The sequence below is a fragment of the Daphnia magna genome, linkage group LG9 (assembly GCF_020631705.1).
Source record: "Daphnia magna isolate NIES linkage group LG9, ASM2063170v1.1, whole genome shotgun sequence".
NCBI classification, from domain to species: Eukaryota; Metazoa; Arthropoda; class Branchiopoda; order Diplostraca; family Daphniidae; genus Daphnia; species Daphnia magna.
Genome location: NC_059190.1, coordinates 4,802,608 through 4,830,126, shown reverse-complemented (window position 1 = coordinate 4,830,126; position 27,519 = coordinate 4,802,608). Strand labels below are relative to the sequence as shown.

The following is a 27,519-nucleotide window of genomic DNA, read 5'->3' as shown; positions in this document are numbered from 1 at the left end:
TACTCTTTCGCATTGTTTTTAGTCGATTGTCAAAGAAACCTCCAGTTTTGTTGTTATAAAAGTGGCAGTGAGAAGACACTCCAGGCCTGATCAGTGCAAGGCAAGGGAAAAATTCTACGAGAGCCTTAGCTGTGGCATCTTTAATATCCGATGAGGGATACATGTTTCCACATTTTTTAGTCAAGTCGGCCATCAGTATTCTAACAATTTCTTGTCGGTCTATGTCAGAGAGACTCGGCGATGGTTGGGAATTTGATATCGTTCCAACACATCTAAGCCTCCTCCATCCGCCAAAATTTCAGGGATACTGATAGTCGATGACACTACCTGAATAAAAAGACGGAAATAGTATTACAGAATGTTAAAATAATTATGCATACTGTTACCAACCGTTTCTTTGGAAACACATGGGTTCTCATCAGCACCACCTTGATTTTCAGTGTCAATAATTAAAACTGTTTCTTCACGTTGCTCTGTTTCAATGGACAAAATTTCATCGTCGGTCAAAACCTCGACTTCTGCTGTTGGAGATTGTTACTAACGCTCACGTGCAGTGGAGACGTTGTAACAGAAAATGAGGGATGACAGATGAAAAAATAATGAAAAAATATGACTTGAGGGAAAGAACACTTTATTTCTTTGTAGATGCGGTGGGGGAGACAATTTTCACCGACGTGGTACAGAGAGAGAGAGAGACTAGGGGTACTTTGTTACTTCGATACTTGAATTTACACTAACTAAAAAAGGGGGCAAGGGCTTCTTAAAGTTAACATAAATTTAAAGGGCCCTTGCCACCTACAATCCTGCCCGTGAGGGCAGCACCGTAGGTGACAGCGGGCCCACCTGTCCACAGGTACAAACAACGCAAGAGAAAACAAAAAAAAAAACAAAGTAAATGCCATTTCTGGTAACAAAAAAGGGAAAAAAAAAACAAAACACAAAGCAGTTTGCATGAAGACAAATTACCACCCCGAAAGAATGTTACGTCGACGTTCAGTTGTCTTTCGGCAGGAGCCTCTTGTAAGAGCTCCGAGGGCCACAGAGGATCTGGTGATGGTCTCCAGATCTGCATAGGTTACAGCACCGAGGATGCGGGCAATCGGGCAGGGTGTTGTGACCCGCAACGGAGACGGGCAAAAAACACCCGAAGCATCGATGCTGCGAGAAAAGAAGCTCCAGTCGCTCTTGGTTGGTGAGAGTCATGAACTCCTCACATTCCGCCATCTTCAAGGTGCAGCGATAAGATCCCGGCTTCTCCAGATGCTCGGGCAAGAAACAGCGGATGGTCGGGGTGTGACGGGGCACAACGAACTTCGGGGCGTCGGGAATTGGAACCGCTACGTGCACGTTTTCGGCTACCTCTTTTTCCCGAATCTTGCGCAGCAGTTCTCCAACAAATCCACTTAGCATTTTCTCCCTCTCAGTTCGGTAGTGGACCTGCACGTAACGAGGTCCTCTGCTCCCTGAGCGATTTCTTCGTTCAGGCGAAGAACCACGCGCTGATGGGCGTAAATGACGTCTACAGCTTCCTTTCGGGCTTGAACCAACTGAAGTTGGTTTTCCTTTAGGTTCCGCACGCACTCCTCTTCCTTTTCACGGGACTCCTTCAATTTTTTTTTTATGGATGCGGCGGATTCGGCTGGATTTTGGGCCATAGTGAACGTTGACGGCGAGAGATGATTAACGTGTAGCACACACCAAGTCAAGGGGTAAACTGTCGCCTGCTGTTCGTAAGGGACTATACAGTTTCCCTAAGCGGTCAAGGGTTAAACAGTAGGCGACCTAATTTTGCCTTTGCCCTTTGAACTAAGTATAGGTGGCGTTGCCATCGGAAATTTTACAATGCGTTTTTGGGGTTCACACTTTTTACATTGTTACATATGACTATATAAACCAGTTTTACATTTTACATTTTGACATTAGACATTTTACAATTTTACAATTTATACCCCTTTTTTTACTTTTATACAAGGATTGACTATTTACATTACATTTTGACCTAACGATCTCGATTTTTACTCAGATGACCACATTTTTCACTTTCTACGTAAACGTCCTGCTCTTTGGCCGTAGCCATAACACAGAGCTTAGTAACTGGACGAATACAGGGGTTTTTGTGGTTGCTGATTTGCACTTTTACCACTCGTACAACGTTATCAGAGTCACTGGGGAGAACCTCTATCACTTTTCCCAACGGCCACTGTCCACGTAGAGTATTCGGCTCGATGACGAGTACTGGGTCTCCGACGGTAACGTTTGGCCGATTTTCCGACCATTTTCTCCTTTCCGTCAGGTGTGGAACGTATTCACGAAGCCATCTGTTCCAAAAATGTTGTATGATGGCCTGGCTTTGGAGGAATTGTTTTGCTGTGACGTCCATGTTCTCAGCATCTCCCAACTTTAGCGGCACGTAGGGACGGGCTCCTCCATGAAGAAAGTGATTCGGCGTTAACGGGTCGGGATCTTCTGGATCCATGCTGAGGTGGGTTAGTGGCCGAGCGTTCAAAAGGGCTGGTACTTCTGCGATCACTGTTCTTAGGACCCGGTCGGTGACCAAGCGATTTCCGACGCTGACTTTCATGGCTCGCTTGCACGATTGCACGAGCCTTTCCCAAACGCAACCGAAATGTGGTCCGTGAGGAGGAGAAAAATGCCACTCTATTTGTTGGCATGCCATCTTCGACTGCAACTCCTGGTGTTGTTTGACTAACTCCGTTAGAGCTTGTCGGAATTCTTGTTCCCCAGCGACGAGATTAGTTCCGTTGTCACTGTAAACAACGTTCGGCTTTCCACGTAAACTCACGAACCGAGTGAAACATAGCATGAATTCTTCGAGACTGAGGCCGTCGGAGACTTCTAGATGAACGGCTCTAGTTGTTCGGCACGTAAACAGGCATACCCAACGTTTCTCGTGTCTACATCCTCTTCCACCGACTCGTACCGTTAGAGGGCCGAAGTAATCGATTCTTGTATATGCGAAAGGTGGAAGATAGGGAGTAAGCCTGTGAACTGGTAACGATGCCATGAGTGGTGGAATGGGTTTCGATGATCTCCGCTTGCAAGGCCAGCAGGTGTTGACAACCGATTTGATGACGTTACGTCCAGAGATTATCCAGTAACGTGTACGTAAGTCCGCCAGCAATCTTTCAGATTTTATGTGGAGATTCCGTTTGTGATGATCCCATACAACCCGCTGCGCCAGGAGTTGATTGGCTGGAAGCAGGATGGGATGCTTTGTGGAATAATCAACTGGAGCCTGAAGTATACGTCCGCCTACACGTAGCTGTCCTGTTTCATCCAGGAAAGGGCTAAACGTCCGTAGTTTGGACTTCAGAGGCAACTCCAAGCTCTTTTTCAAGGCATAGATTTCTTCCTCAAATGTCAGTCCTTGGGTACGTTTAACACAAAGCGTGAGGGCCGTCACCATTTCTTCGGCCGTCAACTCCCCCACGGTTGGCTTGTAAACTCCCATCTTAGCTCTGGCGTTGGTCGCGAACCTTATGCACCAAGCGATAACTCTTTGAATCTTGAGTAAGCTGGAATACCTCTTTACACAGTCATCAATCGGGTGATTTTCGTCTTCCGTTTTGACTGTGAACACTCGAATTACGTTAACGTCCCTTTCTTCCGGCTCTGCGATCTCTTCCCAAATATCCCACTCCGACGGATCGAGTTTCAGGAACCATGGACCCTCGTGGAATTTCACCAACTCGTCGACGTTCTTCGGGTCAATGCCACGACTACACAGGTCCGCTGGATTGTTAATTCCGGTAACGTGACACCATTGTCTTCGATTCGTGTTCCGGAGGATTCTGCCAATCCGATTGTTCACGAAGGTTTCAAATCGACAAGTGCGAGAATGGATCCAATGTAAGACGGTTTGAGAGTCGGTGTGGAAGGTAACTCCACGTAAGTCGATTTCGAGCTCCCGACAGATTACTAGGGCAATATTTAAGCCTTCTACAGCAGCCTGCAACTCTAATCTTGGGATCGTGAGTCCTTTTACTGGTGTTACGTGGGTTTTAGCCATGACAAAGGATACGTTGATCGACTGGTCTTCGAAGATGAAACGGAAGTACGCCACAGCTCCAAATCCTTTTGTGCTTGCATCCGTAAATACATGCAGGTGCTGCTGCGTCCAACGTCCACGTGGATGCCGGAAACATCTTGGTACTGTTAACAACTCCAGGTTATCCAGATGCTCGTACCAGTAGTGAAAACGTTGGCCTAATTCTTCGGGGATAGGGTCATCCCAGCCGATCCTTTTCTCGTACGTCCATATATCTTGCAGAAGTGACTTCATTAAGAAAACAACAGGAGCGACGAGTCCCAACGGGTCGTAGACACTGGAGATTATACTGAGGAAATTCCTTTTGGTGAGAACGTCATGGCTAGGCTGCTTCCGTATCTTGAACGTCAGCATATCCGTTTCTCCGTTCCACATCACTCCAAGTGTTCGCTCGATGGGCAACTTTTCCAAATCAAGGTCCAGTGTTGGTGAAGCCAAACCGAACTCACGTAGAGCCGATATAACCTTCCTTGATGAGGACGTCCACTTCGTTAGATTGAAACCGCCTAGTTGTAAGAGTTTCTTCATCTGGCGGGCCCGTTTTACTGCCCCGTCTTCGGAATCAAAGGAATCGAGGTAGTTGTCAACGTAAAAGTTTCTTCGAACGCTCTCTGCTGCCTCCGGATACTGGTCGCGATGATCGTCTGCAGTCCGATTTAGGGCGAAAATACAGGTCGTTGGGGAAGATACCGATCCAAAGACGTGGACTGTCATTTGGTACGTTAACGGTGCTTGATTACTGCCAGGCGTTCGATAGACAAACCGATAGGCCGCCTAGTCCTCTACTGGGACCTTCACTTGGTGAAACATCTTCTCGATATCTGCGCCAACTGGTACCAGGTTCCTTCGGAAGCGTAGTAGGACACCGAGTAGGCTAACGAGAAGATTGGGTCCACGTAACAGGTTCTGGTTAATTGACGTTCCTCCATACTCGGCGGCTCCGTCGAATACAACTCGAACTTTGGTCGTAGAGCTGGATGGGCTTACGACGCCGTGGTGTGGTAAATACCACGTTCTACTTGACTCCTTCCGCAACTCTTCGGTCGTGAGGAGTCTGGCGTGATCCAGGCCGATGTACTCCTTAACAACTGCATCATACTTCTGGGCGAAGTCTACATCTCGTTGAAATCGCCTCTCCAGAGAATAAAGTCTCCAGAATAAGGTTTACGTTGTCGGTTTTCCACATAAGGCCGACTTGATACCGGTTACCAACATTTTTCACTGTTGACTCGAGGATACGTTTCCCACGTAGATCGTCTTCGGAGAGAACAGGCTGCTCCATGTCTACGTCTTTCGCCTCCAGCTGCCAGAATTTCTTGACTAACTCGTTGAGGTCTTCGGGACGTTCCTCTGCTACTATATAGGCGATGAACGGACGCCCATCTTGTGGCGGGCCCGTGTGACCACCCAGGCACCAACCAAACGGTTTTCTGAAGGCGATAGGCCCAATTGTTCCAGCCGGCGGCTTGACGGAATCTACATGATCGTGGGCCTCTGCTACGTCAATTCCAATTAATACTCCAACGTCTTCGGGTTGTATGTTCGGGACATCAAGACTGCGTAGGTGTGTCCAGGACTCCATTTGACGAGGGTTGATTGGAGGATTTGGCGTCACCTTCAAATTGTCGACGGCGTAGGCGTGTTTAACTTCAAACCGGCTTGTTCCGTCGACGGACGAGAGGGAGAAATCCACAACGGCAGCATGGACGTTTGATGTGGCTCCATCATAAGAGACAACGTTGATGCGTTTATGCTGACCAACGAGTCCCAACCTTTTTACTAAATCTCTCCTGATCAGTGTGGTGTCACTTCCAATATCCAGGAATCCGAAAGTGTCGACCCATCTTGTACAGACGCTAATACGAACGGGTACAATCTTGAAACGTACACGTCGTTTTACCGGTTCCTTCTGTGTTAGTGTCCCGAGGAATGCAGTCGATGTAGACGCTGATGGCGACGTTGGATCCGATAGATTCCTCAGTGGGATGAACTCAGACCCGTGAAGCAAGGGATGGTGTCTTGATCCAGTGCATCGACCCATGGTACATTTGATGTCCCTGGGACACTCCTTGCGTTCATGTTTGACGGTTAGGCATAGTAGACACCTCCCGGACTTAAATACGACTTCAGCCCTTTTCGTGGGCGTGGAAGACATAAACAGGCTACAGCTGGCCAAGTTGTGAGCCCTGCCGTTACAAGCTAGGCACCTCCATTGGTCAGTCTTTTCGGTCGCTTTCTACTCCGTCTTCAGCTGTTTTTCCTTGGGAGCAGCCTCCGGAGGTGACGACGCCGTTGATTTAGAGCCCTCTTCTGTCGAAACGTGTCCAATGGTCGACGTGTGAGCAGCGTTCTGTTTCTTGACAGGCTTCTTCTCATCAAACCGTACTTTGGACGTCGACGTAGGCAAGGACTCAAATACGTTTCTTCCATGTTGCTTGCTCATGGATTTTACGGTTACCCAGTCGTCCAGGTCCAGAACGTTCAGCTCTGCACCGGTTCTCTTTCGTTTTTCATTCCACTTCTCTTTAAGGTACGTCGTCAGCTTCGCTTCCATGGCCATCAGAGTAGTACGGCTATGAAGCTCATGTGCATATCTTGATTGTGAGAGCGTCACCACTGCTCCATGCAACCGGTTTGCAAACGTCTTGAGGCTCGCCGCATCTTGGCTCTTCAAAGGTGGAATCTGCAGCAGGTCGTCAAGGTACGTTTGATCCATGACTTCGGTGCGGCCGTACACTGCATCGAGTCGTTCCCACACCACGGAGTACATAGCCTCATCGGCGAGGCACTCGCCGATCTCATTCCAGACCTCCTTCGACAGCAGCTCTTCCAACATGAACAGTAGGGCAGGAGAATCGTTGTATTCTTGTTCGTATAAGGCTCGAAATTTAGCCTTAAACTGGGCGTAGTTCTTCGGATTTCCATCAAACGGCTGGATCGTGAAGGTCGGAGTACGTGGACGACTACAGCAGCCGCCATGAGGATGGTTGGAAGGGCCAGCGGCAGGTGGAGGTTCAGGGGTCTTGTCCGAAGACGTATCGTCCCCAGGGGGTGGACATGGATTGCAGGTTGAAGGCATGATGGTCAAGGGTCTTTGAGTAGGATCCTGTGCAGAGGTACCGTCTGGAACATAACGATTAGACAAGTCTCTACGGTGCATTACTTTGGCCTCAATTGATTTTAAGGACGACCGAGCAGAGATGTCTTGTGTAACAGCGGATGTCTGTGATCGTTTTGGAAGGCGTGTCTCTTGGTCCAGAACTTGCTCTTGTATCGTTCTCAGATGAATCTTGTTGACTTCCATCGTCGTTTTTAGACCTTCAATCTGAGCATTTAGATCCAAGTTAACCTCTTTGATCTTCTGATCCAGTTCACGTAGACTCTGACGTGAATCTTTCACCAAGTTGGTGTTAGCGGCGATTTCCGATGACATCTTTTCCGCATTGTCAACGAGTTTGCTTAGGTGCTCACCCATGCCTTTCAGCGCCTTGCTTAACGTTTCCGTAGCCGACGTGGTGCTCGCTTCCATCTGGATTCTTGCACGCTCCATCTTGACTTCCAGTTCCAATATCTGTTTCTTGATGCACAGATCACGCTGGCTGGGTTGACCAAGGGAAACATTTGGCGCTGAACGGGTAGACCTCTTCTGTGATAGCGTGGTGCTAACTGTGACGTCTGAAGTTGTCGTACCAATAGAGCTGGCTGAATGACGTGACGACGTGGCATACCTAATGGCGAAGTTGAGGATTTCCCCGTGGTCGGTGTCGAATTGTACCTGCCATTTTTCACAGGCTTGACGTTGTGGATCAGTAATATCGGGCAAGCTTTCCATATACTTGTGATGAAGATCTTTGACGTCTTCGTAGATACGAATTAATTCGTCTCGCCATGCTGCAACTTGCAACTTCTTGAGTTTGATGGCTCCCATCTTGTGATCTGTCACTGTTTTTCTGAGCTGATTCGTTAACTTCGTGTGGGCCGCCTTTCTTCTCCCACGTTTCTGCTTGAGATCGTTGTCTGGGAGGAGGGGGCCTTCATTCTTCATTGCTTCTAGCTTCATTTCGTCTTCTATAGAGATATTGCCGCCCGATTCAATACTCTCGGCTTTTGCTACGGCTTCACTCATGACGTAGAAACGTTCAAAGACAAGGAAGTAGTCACACGTAAACGGATTTCGATGATTCACGTAGATACAGCGACGATACAGTCAGATACGTAAAGGCGTTATAGACCAGGTTTTGCCTTCAGGATGGCGTGGACGTGTGTCAAAGTCTTACAAAGGGGAATACCCGACAATTTTACTGAATCTAACAAGTTTTACTAGGGATAACAAGAGAAATGCACGTGTTCGTTAAATCCCGGGTTTCGGCACCATTTGTTACTAACGCTCACGTGCAGTGGAGACGTTGTAACAGAAAATGAGGGATGACAGATGAAAAAATAATGAAAAAATATGACTTTAGGGAAAGAACACTTTATTTCTTTGTAGATGCGGTGGGGGAGCCAATTTTCACCGACGTGGTACAGAGAGAGAGAGACAGACTAGGGGTACTTTGTTACTTCGATACTTGAATTTACACTAACTAAAAAAGGGGGCAAGGGCTTCTTAAAGTTAACATAAATTTAAAGGGCCCTTGCCACCTACAATCCTGCCCGTGAGGGCAGCACCGTAGGTGACAGAGTTGTAGGAACACATAATCTTGCTTTATTAAGTAGTTCGATGAATTTGAAAAGTTTTAATCTTGGTCCCAACTTGAGTCCAATTCCAAATAAATCTTGAATCGACAGACTCGATAATGTTTCTCCATCCACTCCTTCATCTATAGTTAATGGGGAAAAAAACTCAAGGAACATGTAAGAGGCATGGGAGATTAAACGAAATGTCTAGGGCACACAAACGAAGGCGAATCTTTAGAAAAGTTCTCCAAAAGCCACAACGGCTCGCACTCTACCAATTCATTAAAACCCTTTTTTACTTTTACTTCAGTCTCTGGGCTCCAAACTTCAAACGAATGAAAGTGAGAATTGAAATTGTCTGTAATCATGATTGTTAAGTCAAAAAATGGGTTGCCGTGGTGGACCAAAACATTAGAAATTTTTCCAAACTCCGGCAGTCCATCTTTGGTGTCGGAACTTGGGGTAAGCAGAACGACAGAATGTCTTCGATACTCCCACCCATAGAACTTAATCCATTTGGCATTGCTAACCAATCCATTATCGGGGATAGGCGAGCTGCCCCTGCAGTAATTTACAAAACCTTTCAAAGTTCCCGATTCTGCTGGACCAACAACTAATTTGTCGCTTTCAAAACAATCCGGATTTAACAGATTAGCACAAAATATACTCTGTACATGAAAAGCTGCAGATTTTGCGAAGTCAATGAAATTACAATTAGTCATTGCTAGTTTCTTAACAATATTATGGAAAGCTTCAAACCTCATACACCAGTAATTAGTTGGAGGGCCATGCATTCTAATTACCTCTGGGTAGTTTACCATGTGATGAAATTTATTAATTGGTTGCACACTTGGATACAATTCGTGGAATCTTTCTACAAATTGCCTAATGAGATCTTCCAACACAACTATTTGTTCCAGTGCTATTTTGGGGGAAAAGAGAATATCTAAAATATCCAAGAGTTGTAAAAAATGAATATAATACTCGTTGTCTTCCTTAATCAAATCACCCACTAATAAAGGAAACATTCTAATCAAGCACCAATTTTGAGATGCACGTTGTTTGGTTAGATAATCACCCTCTTTCCGGATTCCGGCATCAGTAAATTTTGGTGAAGGTTTGTTAGAAAGGCCGTAAAATGAAAAATGAAAGAGCACTATTCTACGGTTTAATTCTGCTGCAGAAATTTTTGTTGTTCCACACGAATAGAGTTGCCTTAAAAAAAGTTTTATCATAAACGGAACTACGCCTTCCAAGAAATCGTGCATGGCATCTAAAATTAAGTTTTCGCCGAAATGGAAATATTTTGAGCAATTCAGAACACAACACGAACGGATTCCAGTGTCATTCGCTTTTTCAGGATTGCTAGCAGAAGCTTCAACCGCTTCGTCATAATTTTCTCTAGTCCTCATTTCTAACTGATCAAAGCAACTTTTTTGTTTTATTTCTTCCCTAGTGATTAAGCAAAGCCTACAGAACCTATTTGCAGAAGGTCCGATAAATCCTCCAATCTCATGAGCGCCCTTTGTGTCTGCACATACACCAGCGATTGTCCCTCTAATTCTAAAGTTTGTGAAATCAGGAATGCCAATCAGCATTCCATCTTCAGATTCAACTTCTTTTAATTCATTAAGAAATTCAGAGAAAACAAAATCAAAAGAATTATTTTTTACGTGAATACTGTTGACAATGGCAAGAGGGAAAATATTTGCAAGTTTAGAATTCTCAGAATTAGGTAAATTTAAAATTCAAAAACAGAACATAGCTAGCTCATGTTTTTTTGTTTTAGAACCGAGTGGATTAGTCACTTCGACTTCGTCGTAAAATAACTGAATTCGAATGGCAGTAGGGGTTTTCGAAAAAAGAGGATGAAATTGTACATATTTACTGTCTTTCGTTCCACGCACAAAATCATCCTGACTTCGACTTTCTGAGAAATAAAGGCGCCTAAAGCCATCGTTAGAAAACAAGGCAGTCAATCGCTTTTTGATGGACATATACTGAAAAGTGTTGTTTTTGGTCTGAATTCCTATGCTTCCATTAGTCATTATAGTTTTCAAATTGGAATTTATAAACAGTTCCTCAGGTTCTATTAAATTAAAATTGGACTTGTAATAATGAGTTCTCTTTTTTTGAGTATTTAATTGTAACAATGTTTACAAAGTCGGAACTGTCAAATTCCAATTTCTGTCTTTTAGCAGGCGGTCCATCTTCACCACCTTCTAAAGACTCTTCCCTGCCCTTCAGCCATTCTTGCAATTCTTGAGTCATAAAATCCAAAGCAGAATTACTAACATTATACTTGGTTCTCATATCTAATGTAAGCTTGCCAAAGAAATCTGTTTTTAGCTCATCAGATTTGTTAGACCCCCCCACCCTCCCGAGTTCTTCACTGAAATCCGAAACTGATACCGGAATATTTACAGAATGGTCTTCCCCAATCAATGAGGATGACTCGGGCAACCATTGTTCTGTGGAACATTTGAAAGATGTACACCTTAACAGATGATTCCGATAATCGTTAAAATGTTGCAAAGAAATAACACAATTGTTTTGCCCACAAATAAGATTGATGTTACCTTGTGCAGACCTACAAGTTTTCATGTTGTGTGTGTGTCTAAAATGTGTAAACAAACAGCTAATAGTACCTTTGACTACAGTCTTGCATTTAAAGCATGTAAAATTTTTACGGTCAGTGATACCTCTGTGTTGTCTACTCATTTTGTTACACCGTTATGTCAACAAGACTAATAGAGAGAACTTAAGCTTAACTGATATTACTTAGAACTTAACTTAGAGACTAGAGACTATTTAACTATAACATTGAATAAGAATGAAATATAGTTTGATACCGTAAAATGTTGATGTGATGAGGTTGTCAAATCCTAACGATGAGAGATGAACCTTGAGCTGTTCTGATGACATATGAGTAATGCCTTCATCCACCAATGACATGCTGAAAAAAGTCCAGCAGAGCAAGAAGATCAAACAGAATGGTCAGAAATTTGTGACTGCCTAACTTGTCAATTATTACCACACCCTGAATGGGAATGTTGCCAAATGTAGCATGATGAAGCATTTATAAGAAATATGGCACGTTAGATATTTTGCCGCCAATACATTGTTTCTATATAACTATTACGTGATAAGTATACTTATATTATACCAGTGCACTCTAAAGAGTGCACTGGTTTCACTTGACACTGGTAATCTGTTCACACACGGGCACTCTTGAATTAACATTCCCTAAAATGTGTAGGACTGTAATCAATCTGGCTGTTACAAAATAAAATAAATTAATTTGCTGAAGTATACAGTATAAAAACCATAAAAACAAACAAAATCATTCTTTAACAAAATAACCATTCTTTCTTCGTGTCTTAAAATGACCAGTAAAATGGTAAACAGAAAACTTTTTGCTGGCTTGCTTTGTTGCCAGATTTAATTAAATAGGAAGGAATTTCGCTCGATTTTCGATTTTCCTTCTCCGCAACGAGCTTCGATTACGTTTAACTGTTCGAGTGACCTACTCGAATTCTCGAGTAAGTTCAAGGCTAGTTCTGCGTACTCGAAGAGGTAATCGAAGGGCTTCGATGCGCCAGGGTACCCGAACTCGGGAATGGAACTCGAAGGTCGGTATGGGGTATACAACCCTTTGAGTACGCTAATGGTAATCGAAGGCATACTCGAAGAGACCCTACCCGGTCTTCGAGTACCCAAAAAGAATGAGAGTGTAAAGAGATCATGGGTTTATTCATTCTTCCCTTTACGGAATAATTAAATTAAAAGCAGTAATAATAATAAATAAATAACAGAGACGGCTGATCCAAAAGGCAAATGTATTTGTTACTAAGTCTAAGTCTACAATTATAAGTTAAAAGAGGTGTGACATACCAATTGGGAACGGTTAAACAACGTGAGAGGGAATACCCGATTCACCGAACTAAGTTAACTGAACTAAACTGGTACTTCAAACAGAGCTGTTAGGTCATAGAGCTCGAAAAGAACCGAGATGGAACCGGAGAGGAAACTGAAAAGGAACTTGTTGGAATCCCGAAAGGAACTGTTAATGAGAGGAAAGTCACGGCCTTTTTATATGGAAAAGATTCGGCCGTAACCCGAATAAAGAAAACAATAGGGAAAGAAGGCTACGTGCAAAGGCCATACCCGGACTCGAGTTGACAGTTCTTTCAACTCATTTAAGTCGAATTTTAGAGAGGTTAAAAGGGTACCCATCAGCTAGGATGAGTCACGGAGGGGTGAGAAGAATTATAGTTTTTGGCCGTACGATTTACGAGAGAAAGCGTGAGTTTGAGGTATAAATTAGTATTTAATAGTCCTGTGTTAAAGCCAATCCTAAACTTTAGTGACAGTTCGGACAGGTCACTTAACTAGGTTTTAAGTGAATAATTTGTGAAAATACTTCAAAATCTAAGAGTTATTTGTGCATTGTAATCTTAATCTAAAAAGATGTTGAATATTTTGGCGCGTTTGGTTCAGGTGAAAAAATATTCTAGGCGTGAGAACAGGTAGGAAACGAAAAATGGATTTATATTGCCCGGCTGTGTACCTTACCGGACAGCTTAGTCGCTTAGTGGAAGCCGCCCTACAGCAGTGGGGACGTGCTTACTTTAGCATTACGGAGAAACGCTGTGATGCCATAATTGTGCTGTTTGAGCCAGAATCAGAATTCCTGAGGCGTGAAGCTATTGCCGGTAAAAGTTTATTTTACCCAACCAAAGTAAACTTAATAAACTAACTTAACTTACTTAACTTAGCTTACTTAACTTAAACTTAATAAACTTAATTTAAAATAAAATCTAGTAAAGAACCCAAGCGGGACAAGCCCGAGTGCAACGAGGAAGTACAGGGGTATAGGGTGGGTAAAGTAAAGTTAAGTGTAAGTTAAGTGTTAAAAAAAAATAAAATAAAAAAGTAAAGTAAAATAATTAACCTAAAGTAAAAAAATTTAGAATAAAATAAAAAATAAAAAAGTAAAGTATAGAGGGTAAACAAAGGTAAGTAAAGTAAGCATAAATAATAAAACACATTTAAACTTAAACTTAACTTAACAACTAAATATGAAAAATTAATAAAATATTTACCAATATATGTGTAATCCAAATAAGAAAAATCACACACTGCACACTACAACCCCTAACTACCAAATGAATTTCGAAAACAAAGGTATCGTCTGCTGCTTACTATATTCCAGCGTTACCGAATTACAAATAATAAATATAAACATACCATTATTCAATAAAAATTTTAAATATTACATTCTTTGTATTCCCAATTATATTGACAAGAATGACAATGCTGCTTCTTATATCTTCTGCTATTTCACAAATTAGTTAAAATAAAAAAGTAAAGTTTAAAATACAGTTATTAAGAATGGCAACAGTTAAAAAAACATTAATGAATGAATAAAGGCTATACTTGTAAACAAATTTATTCAATTAGGAAAGGATGTGAAAGAAAGTAATGAAGAAAAAGAAAAATTTAAGGTAATATAATACTAAATCTATACATGAAAAAGTTTTAAATAAATTTACTCGTTTTCAGAATGAGAGTTTACGATACAAAATGCTATATGAGGAGACAGAAATTAATTTGGCAAATACTACCTTTCAGCTGTAAAACTGTTATTTTTTTAACTAAAATAATTATAATTTATTCAGATAGATAATTCATTTATAAATAATTTATACGACTAACATTTGTCAACTATTTAAAGTGTATTATATCCAATCAAAAAATAAAAGAATTGAAAGAACGTACAGTATCCTGCACAAAAATCCGAACACCGATTTAATTTTTTAAAGCCACCTATTGGCGGGGTAAAGGGTTTTTTGTTTGTTTTTCTTTAAGAGGGAGGGTAGACGGGGTGATGGACACATAGGGCAGGGTTGGTTAAGTCTAGAAATTTTTTTTATGCCTTAAGGTATTACGCTTGAAGGCAAGTTAGAGGTCGGGACATTTTTGCAACCCCGAGGGTAGTGTGTGTTTTTTAAATGACAGCTGGCAATATTGGACTTAGACTGTGTAATATTCCATACCCAAATAAATTAGATAGCTGCCTGTGCACAATAATGCCAATACCGATGGCATATGTGTAGAGCCTCTGATTGCGACGCCGTAGATCAGTGTTCGATTCTCGATACGTAAATGCGAAAATATTTGGTATCGTTATAAAATTCTTTATTCGAATTTGCTGGGAATATCAATTACTTCAAAACGAAGAAGATTATTATTTTTTAAATTACTAAAAAAAAAGCACATATTGCTCGATAAAAATTTATTTATATATAATCGAGAATTTCTCGTAATGTAACCACAACAATTGATCATCTCATCTGGAATCGAACACCGATCTGCAGCATCATATTCAGAAACGCTACACCTATGCCATTGACAACGACGTAACCGATCACATGCAGCTGGAACATAAGTTAAATTGTCTTGGTAAGAATCATTACCAAGCCCAAGCCCTCAATTTTCAACTGTCGTTTTAAAAAACACACCACCCTGGGGGTTGCAAAAATGTCCCGACCTGTAACTTGCCTTAAAGCGTAATACCTTAAGGCACTTTTTTTAAATGTCTAGACTTACCCAACCCTGCCCTGACGTGTCCATCACCTCGTCTACCCTCCCCCTTAAAGAAAAACAAACGAAAAACCCACTACCCCGCCAATAGGTGGCTTTAAAAAATTAAATCGGTGTTCGGATTTTTGTGCAGGATACTGTACAACATATTGAAATAGAAAAAAACATAGAAATTAACCAATAATAAAAAAAATCAATAGTATAGTATAGTATGGTATAGTATAGTATGGTATAGTATAGTTTAGTATAGTATAGTATAGTAAAGTATATTATATGAAAGCAAAGTAATATATATCGTATTATAAATGCTTAGTATAAATGTAAATTATAGTATAGTATAATATATAAACTCATATACGAAAAATCCAATTACCTAAATCAAATCATTTTCCACATACTTTTGGGACATTTCACTCCACCAATAATAAGTTAGTGTCAAGATTTCACAAATCGTTAAATCAAACCATGAATTTCTTCTAATAGTGTATTTTTCACTAAAAAATTTTTTTTATATAGCTACCATCAATTCCAATTCTATTGTTGCATTTGAATTGGTACCCGTCAATAGCAGTAGTAGAAGGAATCTATTGACCCATATGACTAATCACATATCCAAGAATGGCGGTGAAATAGGCCCGGACAAAATAGGACCCTACAATATAGGCCCGTCAAATAGGACCTACAAAATAGGACCCTACAAAATAGGACCACTTTAAAAAATATTTTTAAAGCGGTCCTATTTCTACAATAAAATGGGCCTATTTCTACCAAATAATTTCAAGTCTCATAAGAGCCTCAGAAAACATTTTCCAAAAATTGACCAACCAAGTCTAAGCAAGAGATGGCGGCTTGATGGAAAAAGGCACTCTGTATATACTTTGCCTTTTTCAAACCGCTATGACATCTGATATCATTTTACCGTCTTGTTAATCACGCGTAATTTAGCCGAATTCAAGTTTAAATTTTTTAAACATATTAACCGTAGCCATAGGCCGTAGGCCAATAGGACCGCTTTAAAATATTTTTTAAAGTGGTCCTATTTTGTAGGGTCCTATTTTGTAGGTCCTATTTGACGGGCCTATATTGTAGGGTCCTATTTTGTCCGGGCCTATTTCACCGGCTACCATATCCAATATACATAATTAAGTGATTATAGTTACCAATGTTAGTTGCCCAGAGCAAAGTAGACAACACGAAGAAACATTATTATCTATAAATCCTATTTCGACTAAGTACTTATATAAATCCATTGAAGTCAGCACAGAACAAAGCATTGTTATTGTAAACGATGCCCAATACAATTCATCAAATGGAATTTGAGATTTCGCACTATATTTCCCTTTTTTGCACTTAAAACAAAACTTTTCAAGCTGGTCACTAAAACTTTTGATAATATCACTTGACGAGCTCATAAACATATATCCATTTGTAGACATACTGAAATCAATGCTAGTTTTACGTAACAATACACGACTAAATAATAACTAAATAAGTTTAGTATAGTATTACTAAACTAACTTTTCCTTGAACTAAATTAATATACCATACTTAACTATGCTATACTTTTAGTAAGTATAAGTGAACTAAATGTTCATCGGACTAAAATAGAAATAAACTTAACTAAAATGTATTTTTTAATATTAAGTATCGTTGAATAGTAAAGTAAATAAACAATTTACTTTATTTAACTTAACTATTAACTAATAAAATTTAACTACATAAAATAAAATCTTTCCTCAGCTAGATGTGAACCATAAGCCTTATTATTATCAATCCAGTACTATACCGCTGAGCTACCTATTCCTTACACGTTGTAATTCTATAATACCCAATGTAATATAATGTAATAATACCAATTAATAATAATATTGTTACGTATAAAATGTCTGTTGTACCACGGTGGCGGGATTGTGTGGCTTAATGTTGGATGCGTGGTGTGGTGTTGTGTGTATGTGTGTGTGTGTGTGAATGACTACGTTTCATGTCCGTATGCGTGTAGGTTTGGCGTAGGCATGACGATCTGGAACGTCATGCAAGGCGACTTTCGACGAAGACCCTACGTAGTAGAGGTCACCTTAGCGCCTATAAAAGGTTCCCCAAACCCGGTAGAGTTGGTTAGTATGTAAAAGAGTTAGTATGTGAGTGAGTTAGAGAATCAGTTGTATGTGTGGTGAATCGCGGGTGTAGTAATTGGTGGAGGGCACTGTCCCCAAGTTAGTGTAGTGTTAGCAGGGGGCAGTGAAAGTGCCCCACCGGGTCCGCGTTATAGTGGTTACGTACGAACCGGCTCAGCGGGGTGCCTTTTTCTGACCAACCTTCTTCCGCCAAATGTTCCCGTGACAATATTATTTAATGACAACTAATAATAATATAACAGTTCGTAGACATGATCGAATCAATATTATAATTACGTCATATACACAAGGCAGTTTAAAATAAATAACTTTAGTGAATGATTACTTAACTATACATGTTTGTCAGACTAGAAATAAAAATACTACACTTTACTAAACTTTACATAATAAAATTGTTAAGAATAAATAATTAATACAATATGAGATGAATCTTACTTTTTTAAACTTGCAATCACGCGGTGTTCATTAACATTAACTTTACCTAGACAATATAAAGAAAAAGGGGAACAGGCACTTTGTAGTGCAGAACAGAGGGAGTTCAGGTACTCTTAAATATCGGTATAATACTTAGTCAGAGTTAAATAGACAAAAAGAACCTGAGAACAACACTTGTCTCAAGTTGAGAGAGAAGAGAGGGCAAGGTGTCAGAATGACGTGTGAGCAAGAAGACTGGGTAAGGGTGCTGCTAAACCGCATCTACTGTTTCGCTGGGTTTCGGCAACAGCGGATTTCTGTTGGGATGCATTCTCCAGTTTAAAAAAAAATATATTAATAATTTTTTAACAGCCACGTAAAAAGTTACTTTACTTTACATAAAAGTATTTTAATACAATAAATTAAAAACCATCTTACTATCCCTTGATTTGAACCATAGACCTTATACTCAGCAGTCCAGTGCTATACCTCTACCTCTATGCTGTCCAATACAAATATTGAAAAGCAATTTTACAAATTATATAAATGGTTTACTACATATTACCATTTAATGACGGCAACATTGCCTTTCTACGTTTGGCAACAGTGTAGTTCTAAAAGTAATAGTATTTTGTCAACCACTAGAGCCAGTAAAGTAGTACAGAACAGTAAAGTTTATTAGTGTCTCTACATTCAGTAAAAGTAAAGTAAAAACAAAGTTACATTGGTCGGGTAAAATAGACTTTATCCCTATTGTCTTCGATGTTGGTAAGTAGGCCCACACTTCTCTGTTTACAGAGAAATTTTTACACCATGCTAACGAACGCCAAGCAAGACAACACTCTGTCCCAGGTGGCTAAAACAGCGCCAGCAGCCACTGGCACCGAAGGTCGGAGGACTGCAGGAATAGGACGTTTACGAAGCCCGGAGCCTTCAAGTGCAGTAGTCTATCATCCCCCGCAGTACGATGCGAATCTTAGGGGTAGAGGAATAAGAGGTGTTCATGGCAGACGAGCCGGGCGCGCCCGTGAAATACGTCCAAACACTTGGTCGGCAGTGGGTCGAAGGCATGTTTCCTTTAATTCTGATCTTTCGACCTCTCGCAAAATGACCCTAAACGTTCGTTTCGAGTCTTTTCCAAGATTTATTGATCGGTACGAAACTAGTTTTGGTAATGGTGACACGGCTCCGATAACCGTCGCCCCTAGACTAAAAAGATTTGCCCCAAACTGGGTGTCCATCCCGGACAACGTTTGGGTCCTTAAAACAGTATGTAAGGGCCTAACTATGGATTTTACGTCTGAACCAGTACAAGAATTTCTGCCCCCTGAAACATTCATGCTGGAAGATATGGTTAAGGTGTGCGATAAAGAGATTCGGGACCTCTTAGTCAAGCGTGTCAAAGTGCGCTTCTCCTCAGCAACTAAAGTAAAGGTTGCGTAAACCTATATGTACATGTTCCTTCTTTTGTTTCATTCAGGATTCTGTTTGTCCTCATTTTCCTTATGTTATATAAGACCATTGTTCCGGCGAAGAGTTAGATTTATTAGTTTATTATTTGTAGAAGCGGCCACTAGAGGCCTATTTACGTGTTTGCTTTATTAACCTCTTTTGTTTTACCTTTACCCCCCTCTGTTCTGTGTCTTTGTTCCCTAACCCGCGTAAGAAGACAATAAAATGTTCAGTAGACCCTAAGTTTGGGACACAGTCGCACTCTTGCATTTTTGTAGCCTACCCAGACGGAGGTGCCGTCAGTATTCTTTACACACATAAGGTGTGCCCCAACTCTATTCCGCAGTACGTACAACACTGCCGTATTCGTCCCAAGCATAAGGTGTGACGCTATAGTCCTTACAACACTATAGCCAACTGTATCCTTAGCATCAATACACGTTTAAGGATATCCCATCTCGAATCCGCTCAACCTTTTACTGCTTAACTGAAGAGCTACCAAACAACCATGTTAATGTGTCTCAGTCTCTTCTTTTCTCATCAGCTGTTATACGCCACACAAGAAAGTAATAATACGTGTCCGTGTCTCTAAATATTTCTTTATTATTAGAATACTTATAAGGTAACTGATCATATTTATCATAGTCATATAACAATTCCGCCTAGTATAAGGTACTAAGCTATAATGCGTCAACAAAGCGTGCAGTCAATAAAGTCACGGATGGCTCTAACGGTTTTTTCAGTTTTTTTTCTGCGTTAAGAAAAAACAAGCGGGTAAATTTAGGCCGATTGTTAATTTAATACCGCATAATCAGTTTGTCAGGTATCAACATTTCAAAATGGACATCCTCGAGTCGGTTCGCTACTTAGTTCGGGAGGGCGACAAGATGGTCAAAATTGACCATAAAGACGCTTATTATACGGTGGCGTTCGAAAAAGCCCATCACAAGTACCTACGTTTCCGCTGGAGGGGACAAGTTTATGAATTCAGTTGTAGGGCCTTTTGCCTTGCTCCAGCCCCTAAAACCTTAAAAGTCATTATGGCGTGTTTACGTAGGCAAGGCATCCGTTTAATAACTTATCTAGACGATATTCTAGTGCTGAATGGCTGCAAGGAGGAGGCACTTGATCTCAAGACAGTAATTGATCTACTCCAGTCGTTGGGGTTTCTGATTAACATGGAAGAGTCGATGGTTATTCCAAGCCAAAGTATGGAATATTTGGGTTTGATCGTCAATTCAACAGACCTTTCCTTTTCCCTTCCCTGCTCCAAACCGGAAGCGGTTAGGAAAATGTGGGTTACGGCATTGATGGGTGGAATGGTATCCTTGAGAACTCTGGCTTTCATTGATGGTAACTTTTCTTGGGCGATTTCAGCGATTCCGTTCGCACAGCCTCATTACCGTAGCCTACAGCATTTTTATATCGCCAACGAGCAATTGTCTAAGTTTGAATTGGAGACGAAGGTATGGCTTTCCCCCGCCACCTTACTCTACCTGGAATGTTGGGTGGCAAACATTGAGAAATCCAAGGGTAAGATGTTCTTTCCGTGGGGCCCAGACTTAGAAAAAATTTTTGGATGAGTCCTTCTCGGGATGAGGGGCGGTCTGTAATAGGGTCACAACTCGCGGGCCTTGGATATGATTGGACGGGCAGAAACACATCAATGAGCTACAGCTGCTCGGTTCTCTCTACGCGATTCAGGCTTTCGTGGCTAACAAAAAGAACATTGTGATGCGCATCTTCTTAGATAATTCGACTGCTGTGAGTTACGTAAATAAATGTGGTGGTACGAGTTCTATAGCACTTACCACCACTTCTGAAATACTTTCAGCCTCGTGCGAAGAACGAAATATTTCCCTAGAAGTGGTTCATTTGGCCGGGGAGCTAAATGCAATCGCCGATCGTGAGTCGAGAGAGCGGGCAGATGCGAGTGATTGGCAACTAGACATTAGGGTCTGAATGAAGCTTTGGGTCATGGAGATTGACTTGTTCGTCGCTCCATGAAACAGTCAGTTGTCCAGATTCATCTCCTGGAAACCGGAGCCAGGTGCGTCTGCCGTAAATGTCTTTTCGGTTAGCTGGAAGGGCATTAAGGGCTACGCCTTTCCCCCATTTTCCATCATTTTTAGATGTATTGAAAAGTTACAGAGGGAGAAGGCCACTATAGTTTTGGTTTGCCCCATCTGGACAGGCCAAGGTTGGTTTCCAACCTTGTTTGAACACGCCTGCGATGTTCCGCGACTTCTGCGTCCGTCGACAGGTCTGCTTATGTCGGCCCAGGGCACACCTCACACCCTACTTCAGACCGGGACCCTCTACCTAGCCGCCTGGAAATTCGCAGGCAATCTTATAGTATGGAAGGATTTTTTAAATCGGTTATAACGGAACGAAGATCCTATGTCTGGCGATCTTAAGTCGTTAACAGAGTATCTTTCCTTCTTACATGCATCCGGTAAGGTCTACAGCTCTGTGAACATCCAGTGCTCGATGTTATCACCTAACCTAGGCCCCATCGATGGGTTCCCAATCGGACAGCACCCAATCGTCATTAAGCTACTGAAAGGATGCTGTAACCGCAGACCACCTACGCTAAAGTACACATCAACATGGGAACCTAGTGATGTGATTCGTTTTATATCGCAAATGAATGAAAACGCGTTACTCCGCATGCTTACACTAGCGTGAATTTTGTCTACTTTTCTAGCCCTGGCGTCATTATTACGGGTTTCGGAACCGGCCGCCATTACATTCTCGCCTGTCAGCTTCGTTGGGAACTCGGTCCGCTTCGCCTATCGAAACCAAGGAAAGCACAACGAAGTGGGCCGCTTCAATCCTTCTCGCTGGCTGCTTGCCCCGATTCCAGCGCGTGCCCAGTGGCGGTGCTATGGTCATACATAGTCCGTACTGAACTTAATCGACCGCAGAATCAGGATGGGCTATAATTCATTTCCCTGAATTCCCCCTATGGTGCAGTAACAGGGAATACGACCGCTTGTTGGATCAAGTCTTTCTTAAAACTAGCGGGGATTGATACATAGGTTTTTAGCGCGCACTCAAACCGCGGCGCAGCATCATCGTTAACTATCGCGAGGGGCTTATCTATCGACATAATGCTACGAGCGGGTCATTGGTCAAGCAATTCAACGTTCAGCAGACTTTATAATCACCAAACAAACCCAACATTCACAGCATCAGTATTAAACGATGCGTGAATCTTTAAAATCACCCTTGGGGTTTAGCAGAATGTTCTGCTGTACAATTATGAATTACTGGAGTGATCGCTTTGGCGATCACGAAAGGTAATTAGAATTGTACTAGGATAAATGAGAGAGAAACCCTAACCGGCCTAAGGGTCCTGTATCCTAACCCACAATCCGCCCTCTCACTTATATCCTTTCATTGCTTAAATGTTGTTGTTTGCCGGCACGGCCTATGGTCCATCCGGACAGGCGGTCCAAAGGAAGTTACCGTAAGGAGAACGAAGATCAACCGAGGTGAACGGGGTGAACAGCCATACCGCAAAGAAGTTCATATGTCACTTTCCCCGTTTTCATGAAGGCATCATTTGCCACTTGTTGTTATGGATTGAACTGGCCTTTTTTTCTCATTTTTCTCCCCATTGGTTACCAGCAGAAACTTTTGTGTGTTCTGTTTGACACGCTTATGCCGTTTATTTGATGTCTTTTTTTGTCATAAGCTATTTTATCTCTTGGCACGCTTTCTCTAAGTCTGAGTAAATGGGAGGCGTGCCGGGCCACACGGCCACAGGTAGGCAATATGACCTTCAGTTTTCTTTCAAAAGCTAAAATAAATAGGTCTACACCCTTAGGTTCTGTCTCTCATTTATCCTAGTACATTCTAATTATATAACGAAAGTAATTTACTTTCGACCCTAAGGGTGTAGACGATGTATTTCTAGCTTTTTTAAAGTATTTTGCTTACCTCACCCCTTGCAACGCCCCTTACACCTCAGACTTTTTCTAGCTATTGACAGAGAATGTCGTCAAATTTTTCTCGTGGTGGCCAAGCAGGCCCACGTGCAGAATCCGTGGATTCTCGAGTGGATTTTTTCTTTGACGACCAAATTCCTGTGGTTTACGAGAGTAGGCATAGGTCTCGTTTTTCCGGCGACAATCGCGATCGTTTTTTCTCAGAAGCGCAGCAAAGACGCGACCAACGTGTTTTTCGGGATAGATCACCTTTGAGAAGACCGAGACTTTATGAACCGCCGGCTAGATTGGATCGCTATTACGATCAAAGTGATTACCCTGACTATCCTTGTCATCGACAAGAAGTTTACCGGGGCCCTTATAGTGAGCAGTTCGATCACGACCCCCGTTCATACCCGACTCATAGTGATTTCGGTCAGGAGGTACTTTTACAACGGAGACGAGCGAAATGAGTACGAAGTGTTAGAAGAGGGGTGTGAAGAGGAGTGTGAGCTGGATCGTAGGCGTTCGTGGCTTCTGCCGAAAGGGAATTTGCAACCACTCGATGAGGAAAATGAGTCAGAGGATGGGGTGGCAGGCCGTCAGGGCGTAAAGCGGAATCCAGCGGCAGGCAGCAAGCAAGTGGAACAGGGGCCCGCCAGGGAATGAATCCATCCAGACATAGGTCGTCCCAGCGTAGAGCATGAAACAGCTGGCGATCAAGCAAGCCAATCACTTCCTCAGTGCCAAGTATTTTCGACGGCAATTTGCAAAGAAATCGCGTCACTTCTGGCAGTCGGCGTGTCGACAGAACAGTCTAAACAGACGTCAAAGGAATTCTCGCTTACGTTTGAAGAAGAGGGCTTTTGCTTATGCCGCCTAAGCCAAAGAGTAGAAATCCAGGTCCGTCATTCTCTCCAGGCCACCCTGCAGTAGTGCGGTAGGGCTCACATATCCAAGAAGCGACGGGAAGCTGTAATCGGCAGCACGGATCCCAGAGTCGACTACCTTCTGAAGGAGGATATTGGCTTGACATCCAACAAGGAGGCTCGCGAGCTCCTTTTCACGGGCGAATTCCTGGAGCGCATGCTGAAAGAGGCGCTCAGGATGAAATTCTGGCCAAGCGGGATCAAGCAGCAGCTAGCTCGACCCGCGGTAAGAGGAATCCGTTCCGGTCGACAAGACGCGGATCCTCTATGGATGCTCCACTCCGCCAAGACCAAAACGTTGACCGTCAGCAGGCGGAACGTGGTAAGCAGTCGGAAAAGTGTGGGCAATTCCAGAGGCGGACGAGTCCGCGGATATGCCAACCAAAGAAGGTTCATTTTTTCGTCTCATGTAAGTCAATACGTCCATCTCCCTTTTCAACCGGTAGACATTAAAGTGGGAGCTAGACTGAAATCTTTTGCGAACCTGTGGGAAAGGATCACGGATGACCAGTGGATATTAGATATAGTTTACAACGGGCTGAAAATAAATTTCTTGTCTCAGCCTTTTCAGCGCGCTTTTCCCCCCGAGGTGACAATGTCAGAGGAAATGCGAACAATTTGCCAGGCAGAAATTTCCAGTCTAATAAAAAAGAGAGCAGTAACCGAGATAACAGACGGAACGACCGGGTTTGTTTGTTCATTCTTTTGCATACCTAAAAAATCGGGTGGATATAGACCGATCGTTAATTTAAAACCCCTGAACAAGTTCATTAACTATGAACACTTCAAAATGGAAAATTTAAAGACTGTTCGTTTTTTGGTCAGAAAGGGGGATTGGTTCATTAAGCTAGACCTCAAGGACGCCTATCTATCGGTACCAGTCCACCCCTCCCAACAAAAGTACTTGCGTTTTCAATGGGGGGGACGAATTTTCCAGTTTTGTTGCATGGCATTTGGACTTTCCCCGGCCCCCAGAATATTTACGAAAATGTTAAGGGTAGTGGTTGCCTTTTTGCGAAAACAAGGTATTCGTTTGGTCATTTACCTTGACGATTTTATGATAATGAACCAGACAGAGGAAGGGGCTAAAACAGACTTGAAAACCACACTGGATATATTGCATCAATTGGGTTTTTTGATTAATTGGGAAAAATCCGTCATCATACCAACACAGGTTATCGAGTATTTGGGTATGATTGTCGACTCGACTAGACTGTCCTTCTCGTTACCCACCAACAAGGTGCATGAAGTAAAAAAGATGTGCATGGAGGCTTTGGCAGTGAGCAAAGTGACTTTACGCAATCTAGCTTTAATTTTGGGAAACTTTACGTGGGCGATCCCGACCATTCCCTTTGCGCAATCCCACTATAGAAGTGTGCAGCGCTATTACATAACAGAGTCTAAAAGATCGGGTGGTAACCTAAACGAGGGATGTACGGTCTCGGAATATGCAAAAGTGGACCTGGAATGGTGGGTAAAGAATTTATAAAAAGTAAACGGCAAAGAGTTTTATCCCAAAATCCCAGATATTGAAATTTATTCGGATGCATCACTTTCCGGCTGGGGAGCAATTTGTAACGGGGTATCTACACGCGGACCGTGGACAGCGGAGCAGGCAGGCATGCATATCAACAGACTTGAGCTCATCGGGGCTCTAAACGCTGTGCAATCTTTCGCAAAAGACGCGACAGGCCTCTCCATACGCATATTTCTTGATAACTCTACCGCAGTTTTTTATATTAACAAAGGGGGAGGCACAAAGTCAATTCAGTTGACAACGGTGGCTAATGCGTTGACAGAATTTTGCGAACAGTGAAAGCTTTCCATTGAGGCAGTCCACTTAGCGGGGGTGCTAAATGTAGAAGCAGATAGGGAGTCAAGGGCGGATGACGATGCGAGTGACTGGATGCTGGATCCGCCAGTGTTCCGAACCATAAACGGGATATGGCCTACGAAAATCGATCTTTTTAGTTCACATTCGAACGCTCAGTTGCCATCCTTCGTTTCATGGCGTCCGCAACCGAAAGCAACGGCAGTCAACGCATTTTCAATAAATTGGCGAGGGAGGTTTGGCTACGCATTTCCCCCCTTTTCATTGATATCTAAGTGTCTTGAAAAGATCAGGAGGGAGAAAGCTAACCTAGTCATGATTTGTCCAGTCTGGCTAGCACAGCCTTGGTTCCCGGTGCTACTGGAGCTTACGTGCGACGTCCCGTATCTCCTTCCGAAATCTCCGAAGCTACTCTCGTCGGCGAGAAACGAGCAGCACCCTCTGCTACAAATCTGAACTTTACAGTTAGCCGCCTGGAAATTATCAGGCGACATTTCCAACGGGAGGGTTTTTCGGAACCACTGGTCAACCTATTGTTGGCCGGAAACCGCACCACCACGCTTTCAACTTATGAATCGGCCTGGAGAAATTGGGCAGATTGGTGCTTTCGACGGGGTGAAAATCCCTTGTCGATATCTCTAGCACTGGTGTTGGAATTTCTATCAGGCTTGTACGGGGAAGGGAAATCCTATAGCACGATTAACGTGCATAGATCTATGCAATCTCAGACCCTCCCTAATATCGATGGACAACCGATGAGGTTGCTACAACTTGAAACCTCCCAGACCCAAATATGATTGCTCGTGGGATCCAAACGTGGTGGTGAATTATATGTCAACTTTAGGGGATAATGTGTCGATTCCCCTATCGATATTGACACACAAAACAGCCGTCTTACTTGCTCTCAACTCACTTCTACGCGTATCGGAGCTCGCCACCATCGGACTACCGTCAGTCGTTTTCACAGAAAACGGCATCAAATTTACACTACAGAAACCAAGGAAGACCCAGCATGGTGGACCGTTACAGTCCGTCTCCATTTCCAGCTTACCAGACGAAAGCTGTCGCCCCGTCAAGACCAGAGTTGAAACGAGCGCGCTCTGAGCTAGAGCGGAATGCGAGCGCGCTCGCGTTTTTCAGTGAGCGGCGAGCGGGAGCCGCTCGATTTTAAAAATTGCGAGCTAGAGCGAGAGCGGAAGCCTCGGGAGCGGAAATAGCTCTTTCGGTGGCGCCATCTATCAACCAGTATTCGCACTAAGTGAATTATATTGTAAATCCAAATGAAGCAAATGAAGTACGAGTACGACGTACGAGTCTAGTACATACCTCTAAGACTAAGTCTCTTACATTATAGAAACGCAAAGACGTCAAGTGCAAGTAAGGCATGGCTGACGCTGAAATCACGCTTTCAGGCTCTGAATCTGAATGTGAATCAAGTCAATCAACCCACGCAAATTCTTCGTAAGTTAATAAT

At 42.6% G+C, this 27,519-nt stretch overlaps 2 pseudogenes; one reads left to right on the top strand and one right to left on the bottom strand.

Annotated features, from left to right (window-relative positions):
• Positions 1-219: 219 nt before the first annotated feature.
• LOC123475951 lies at positions 220-10,428 on the bottom strand (annotated as a pseudogene).
• Positions 10,429-19,188: 8,760 nt separating this feature from the next.
• Positions 19,189-26,728, top strand: LOC123475950 (annotated as a pseudogene).
• The last annotated feature ends 791 nt before the right edge of the window (positions 26,729-27,519 follow it).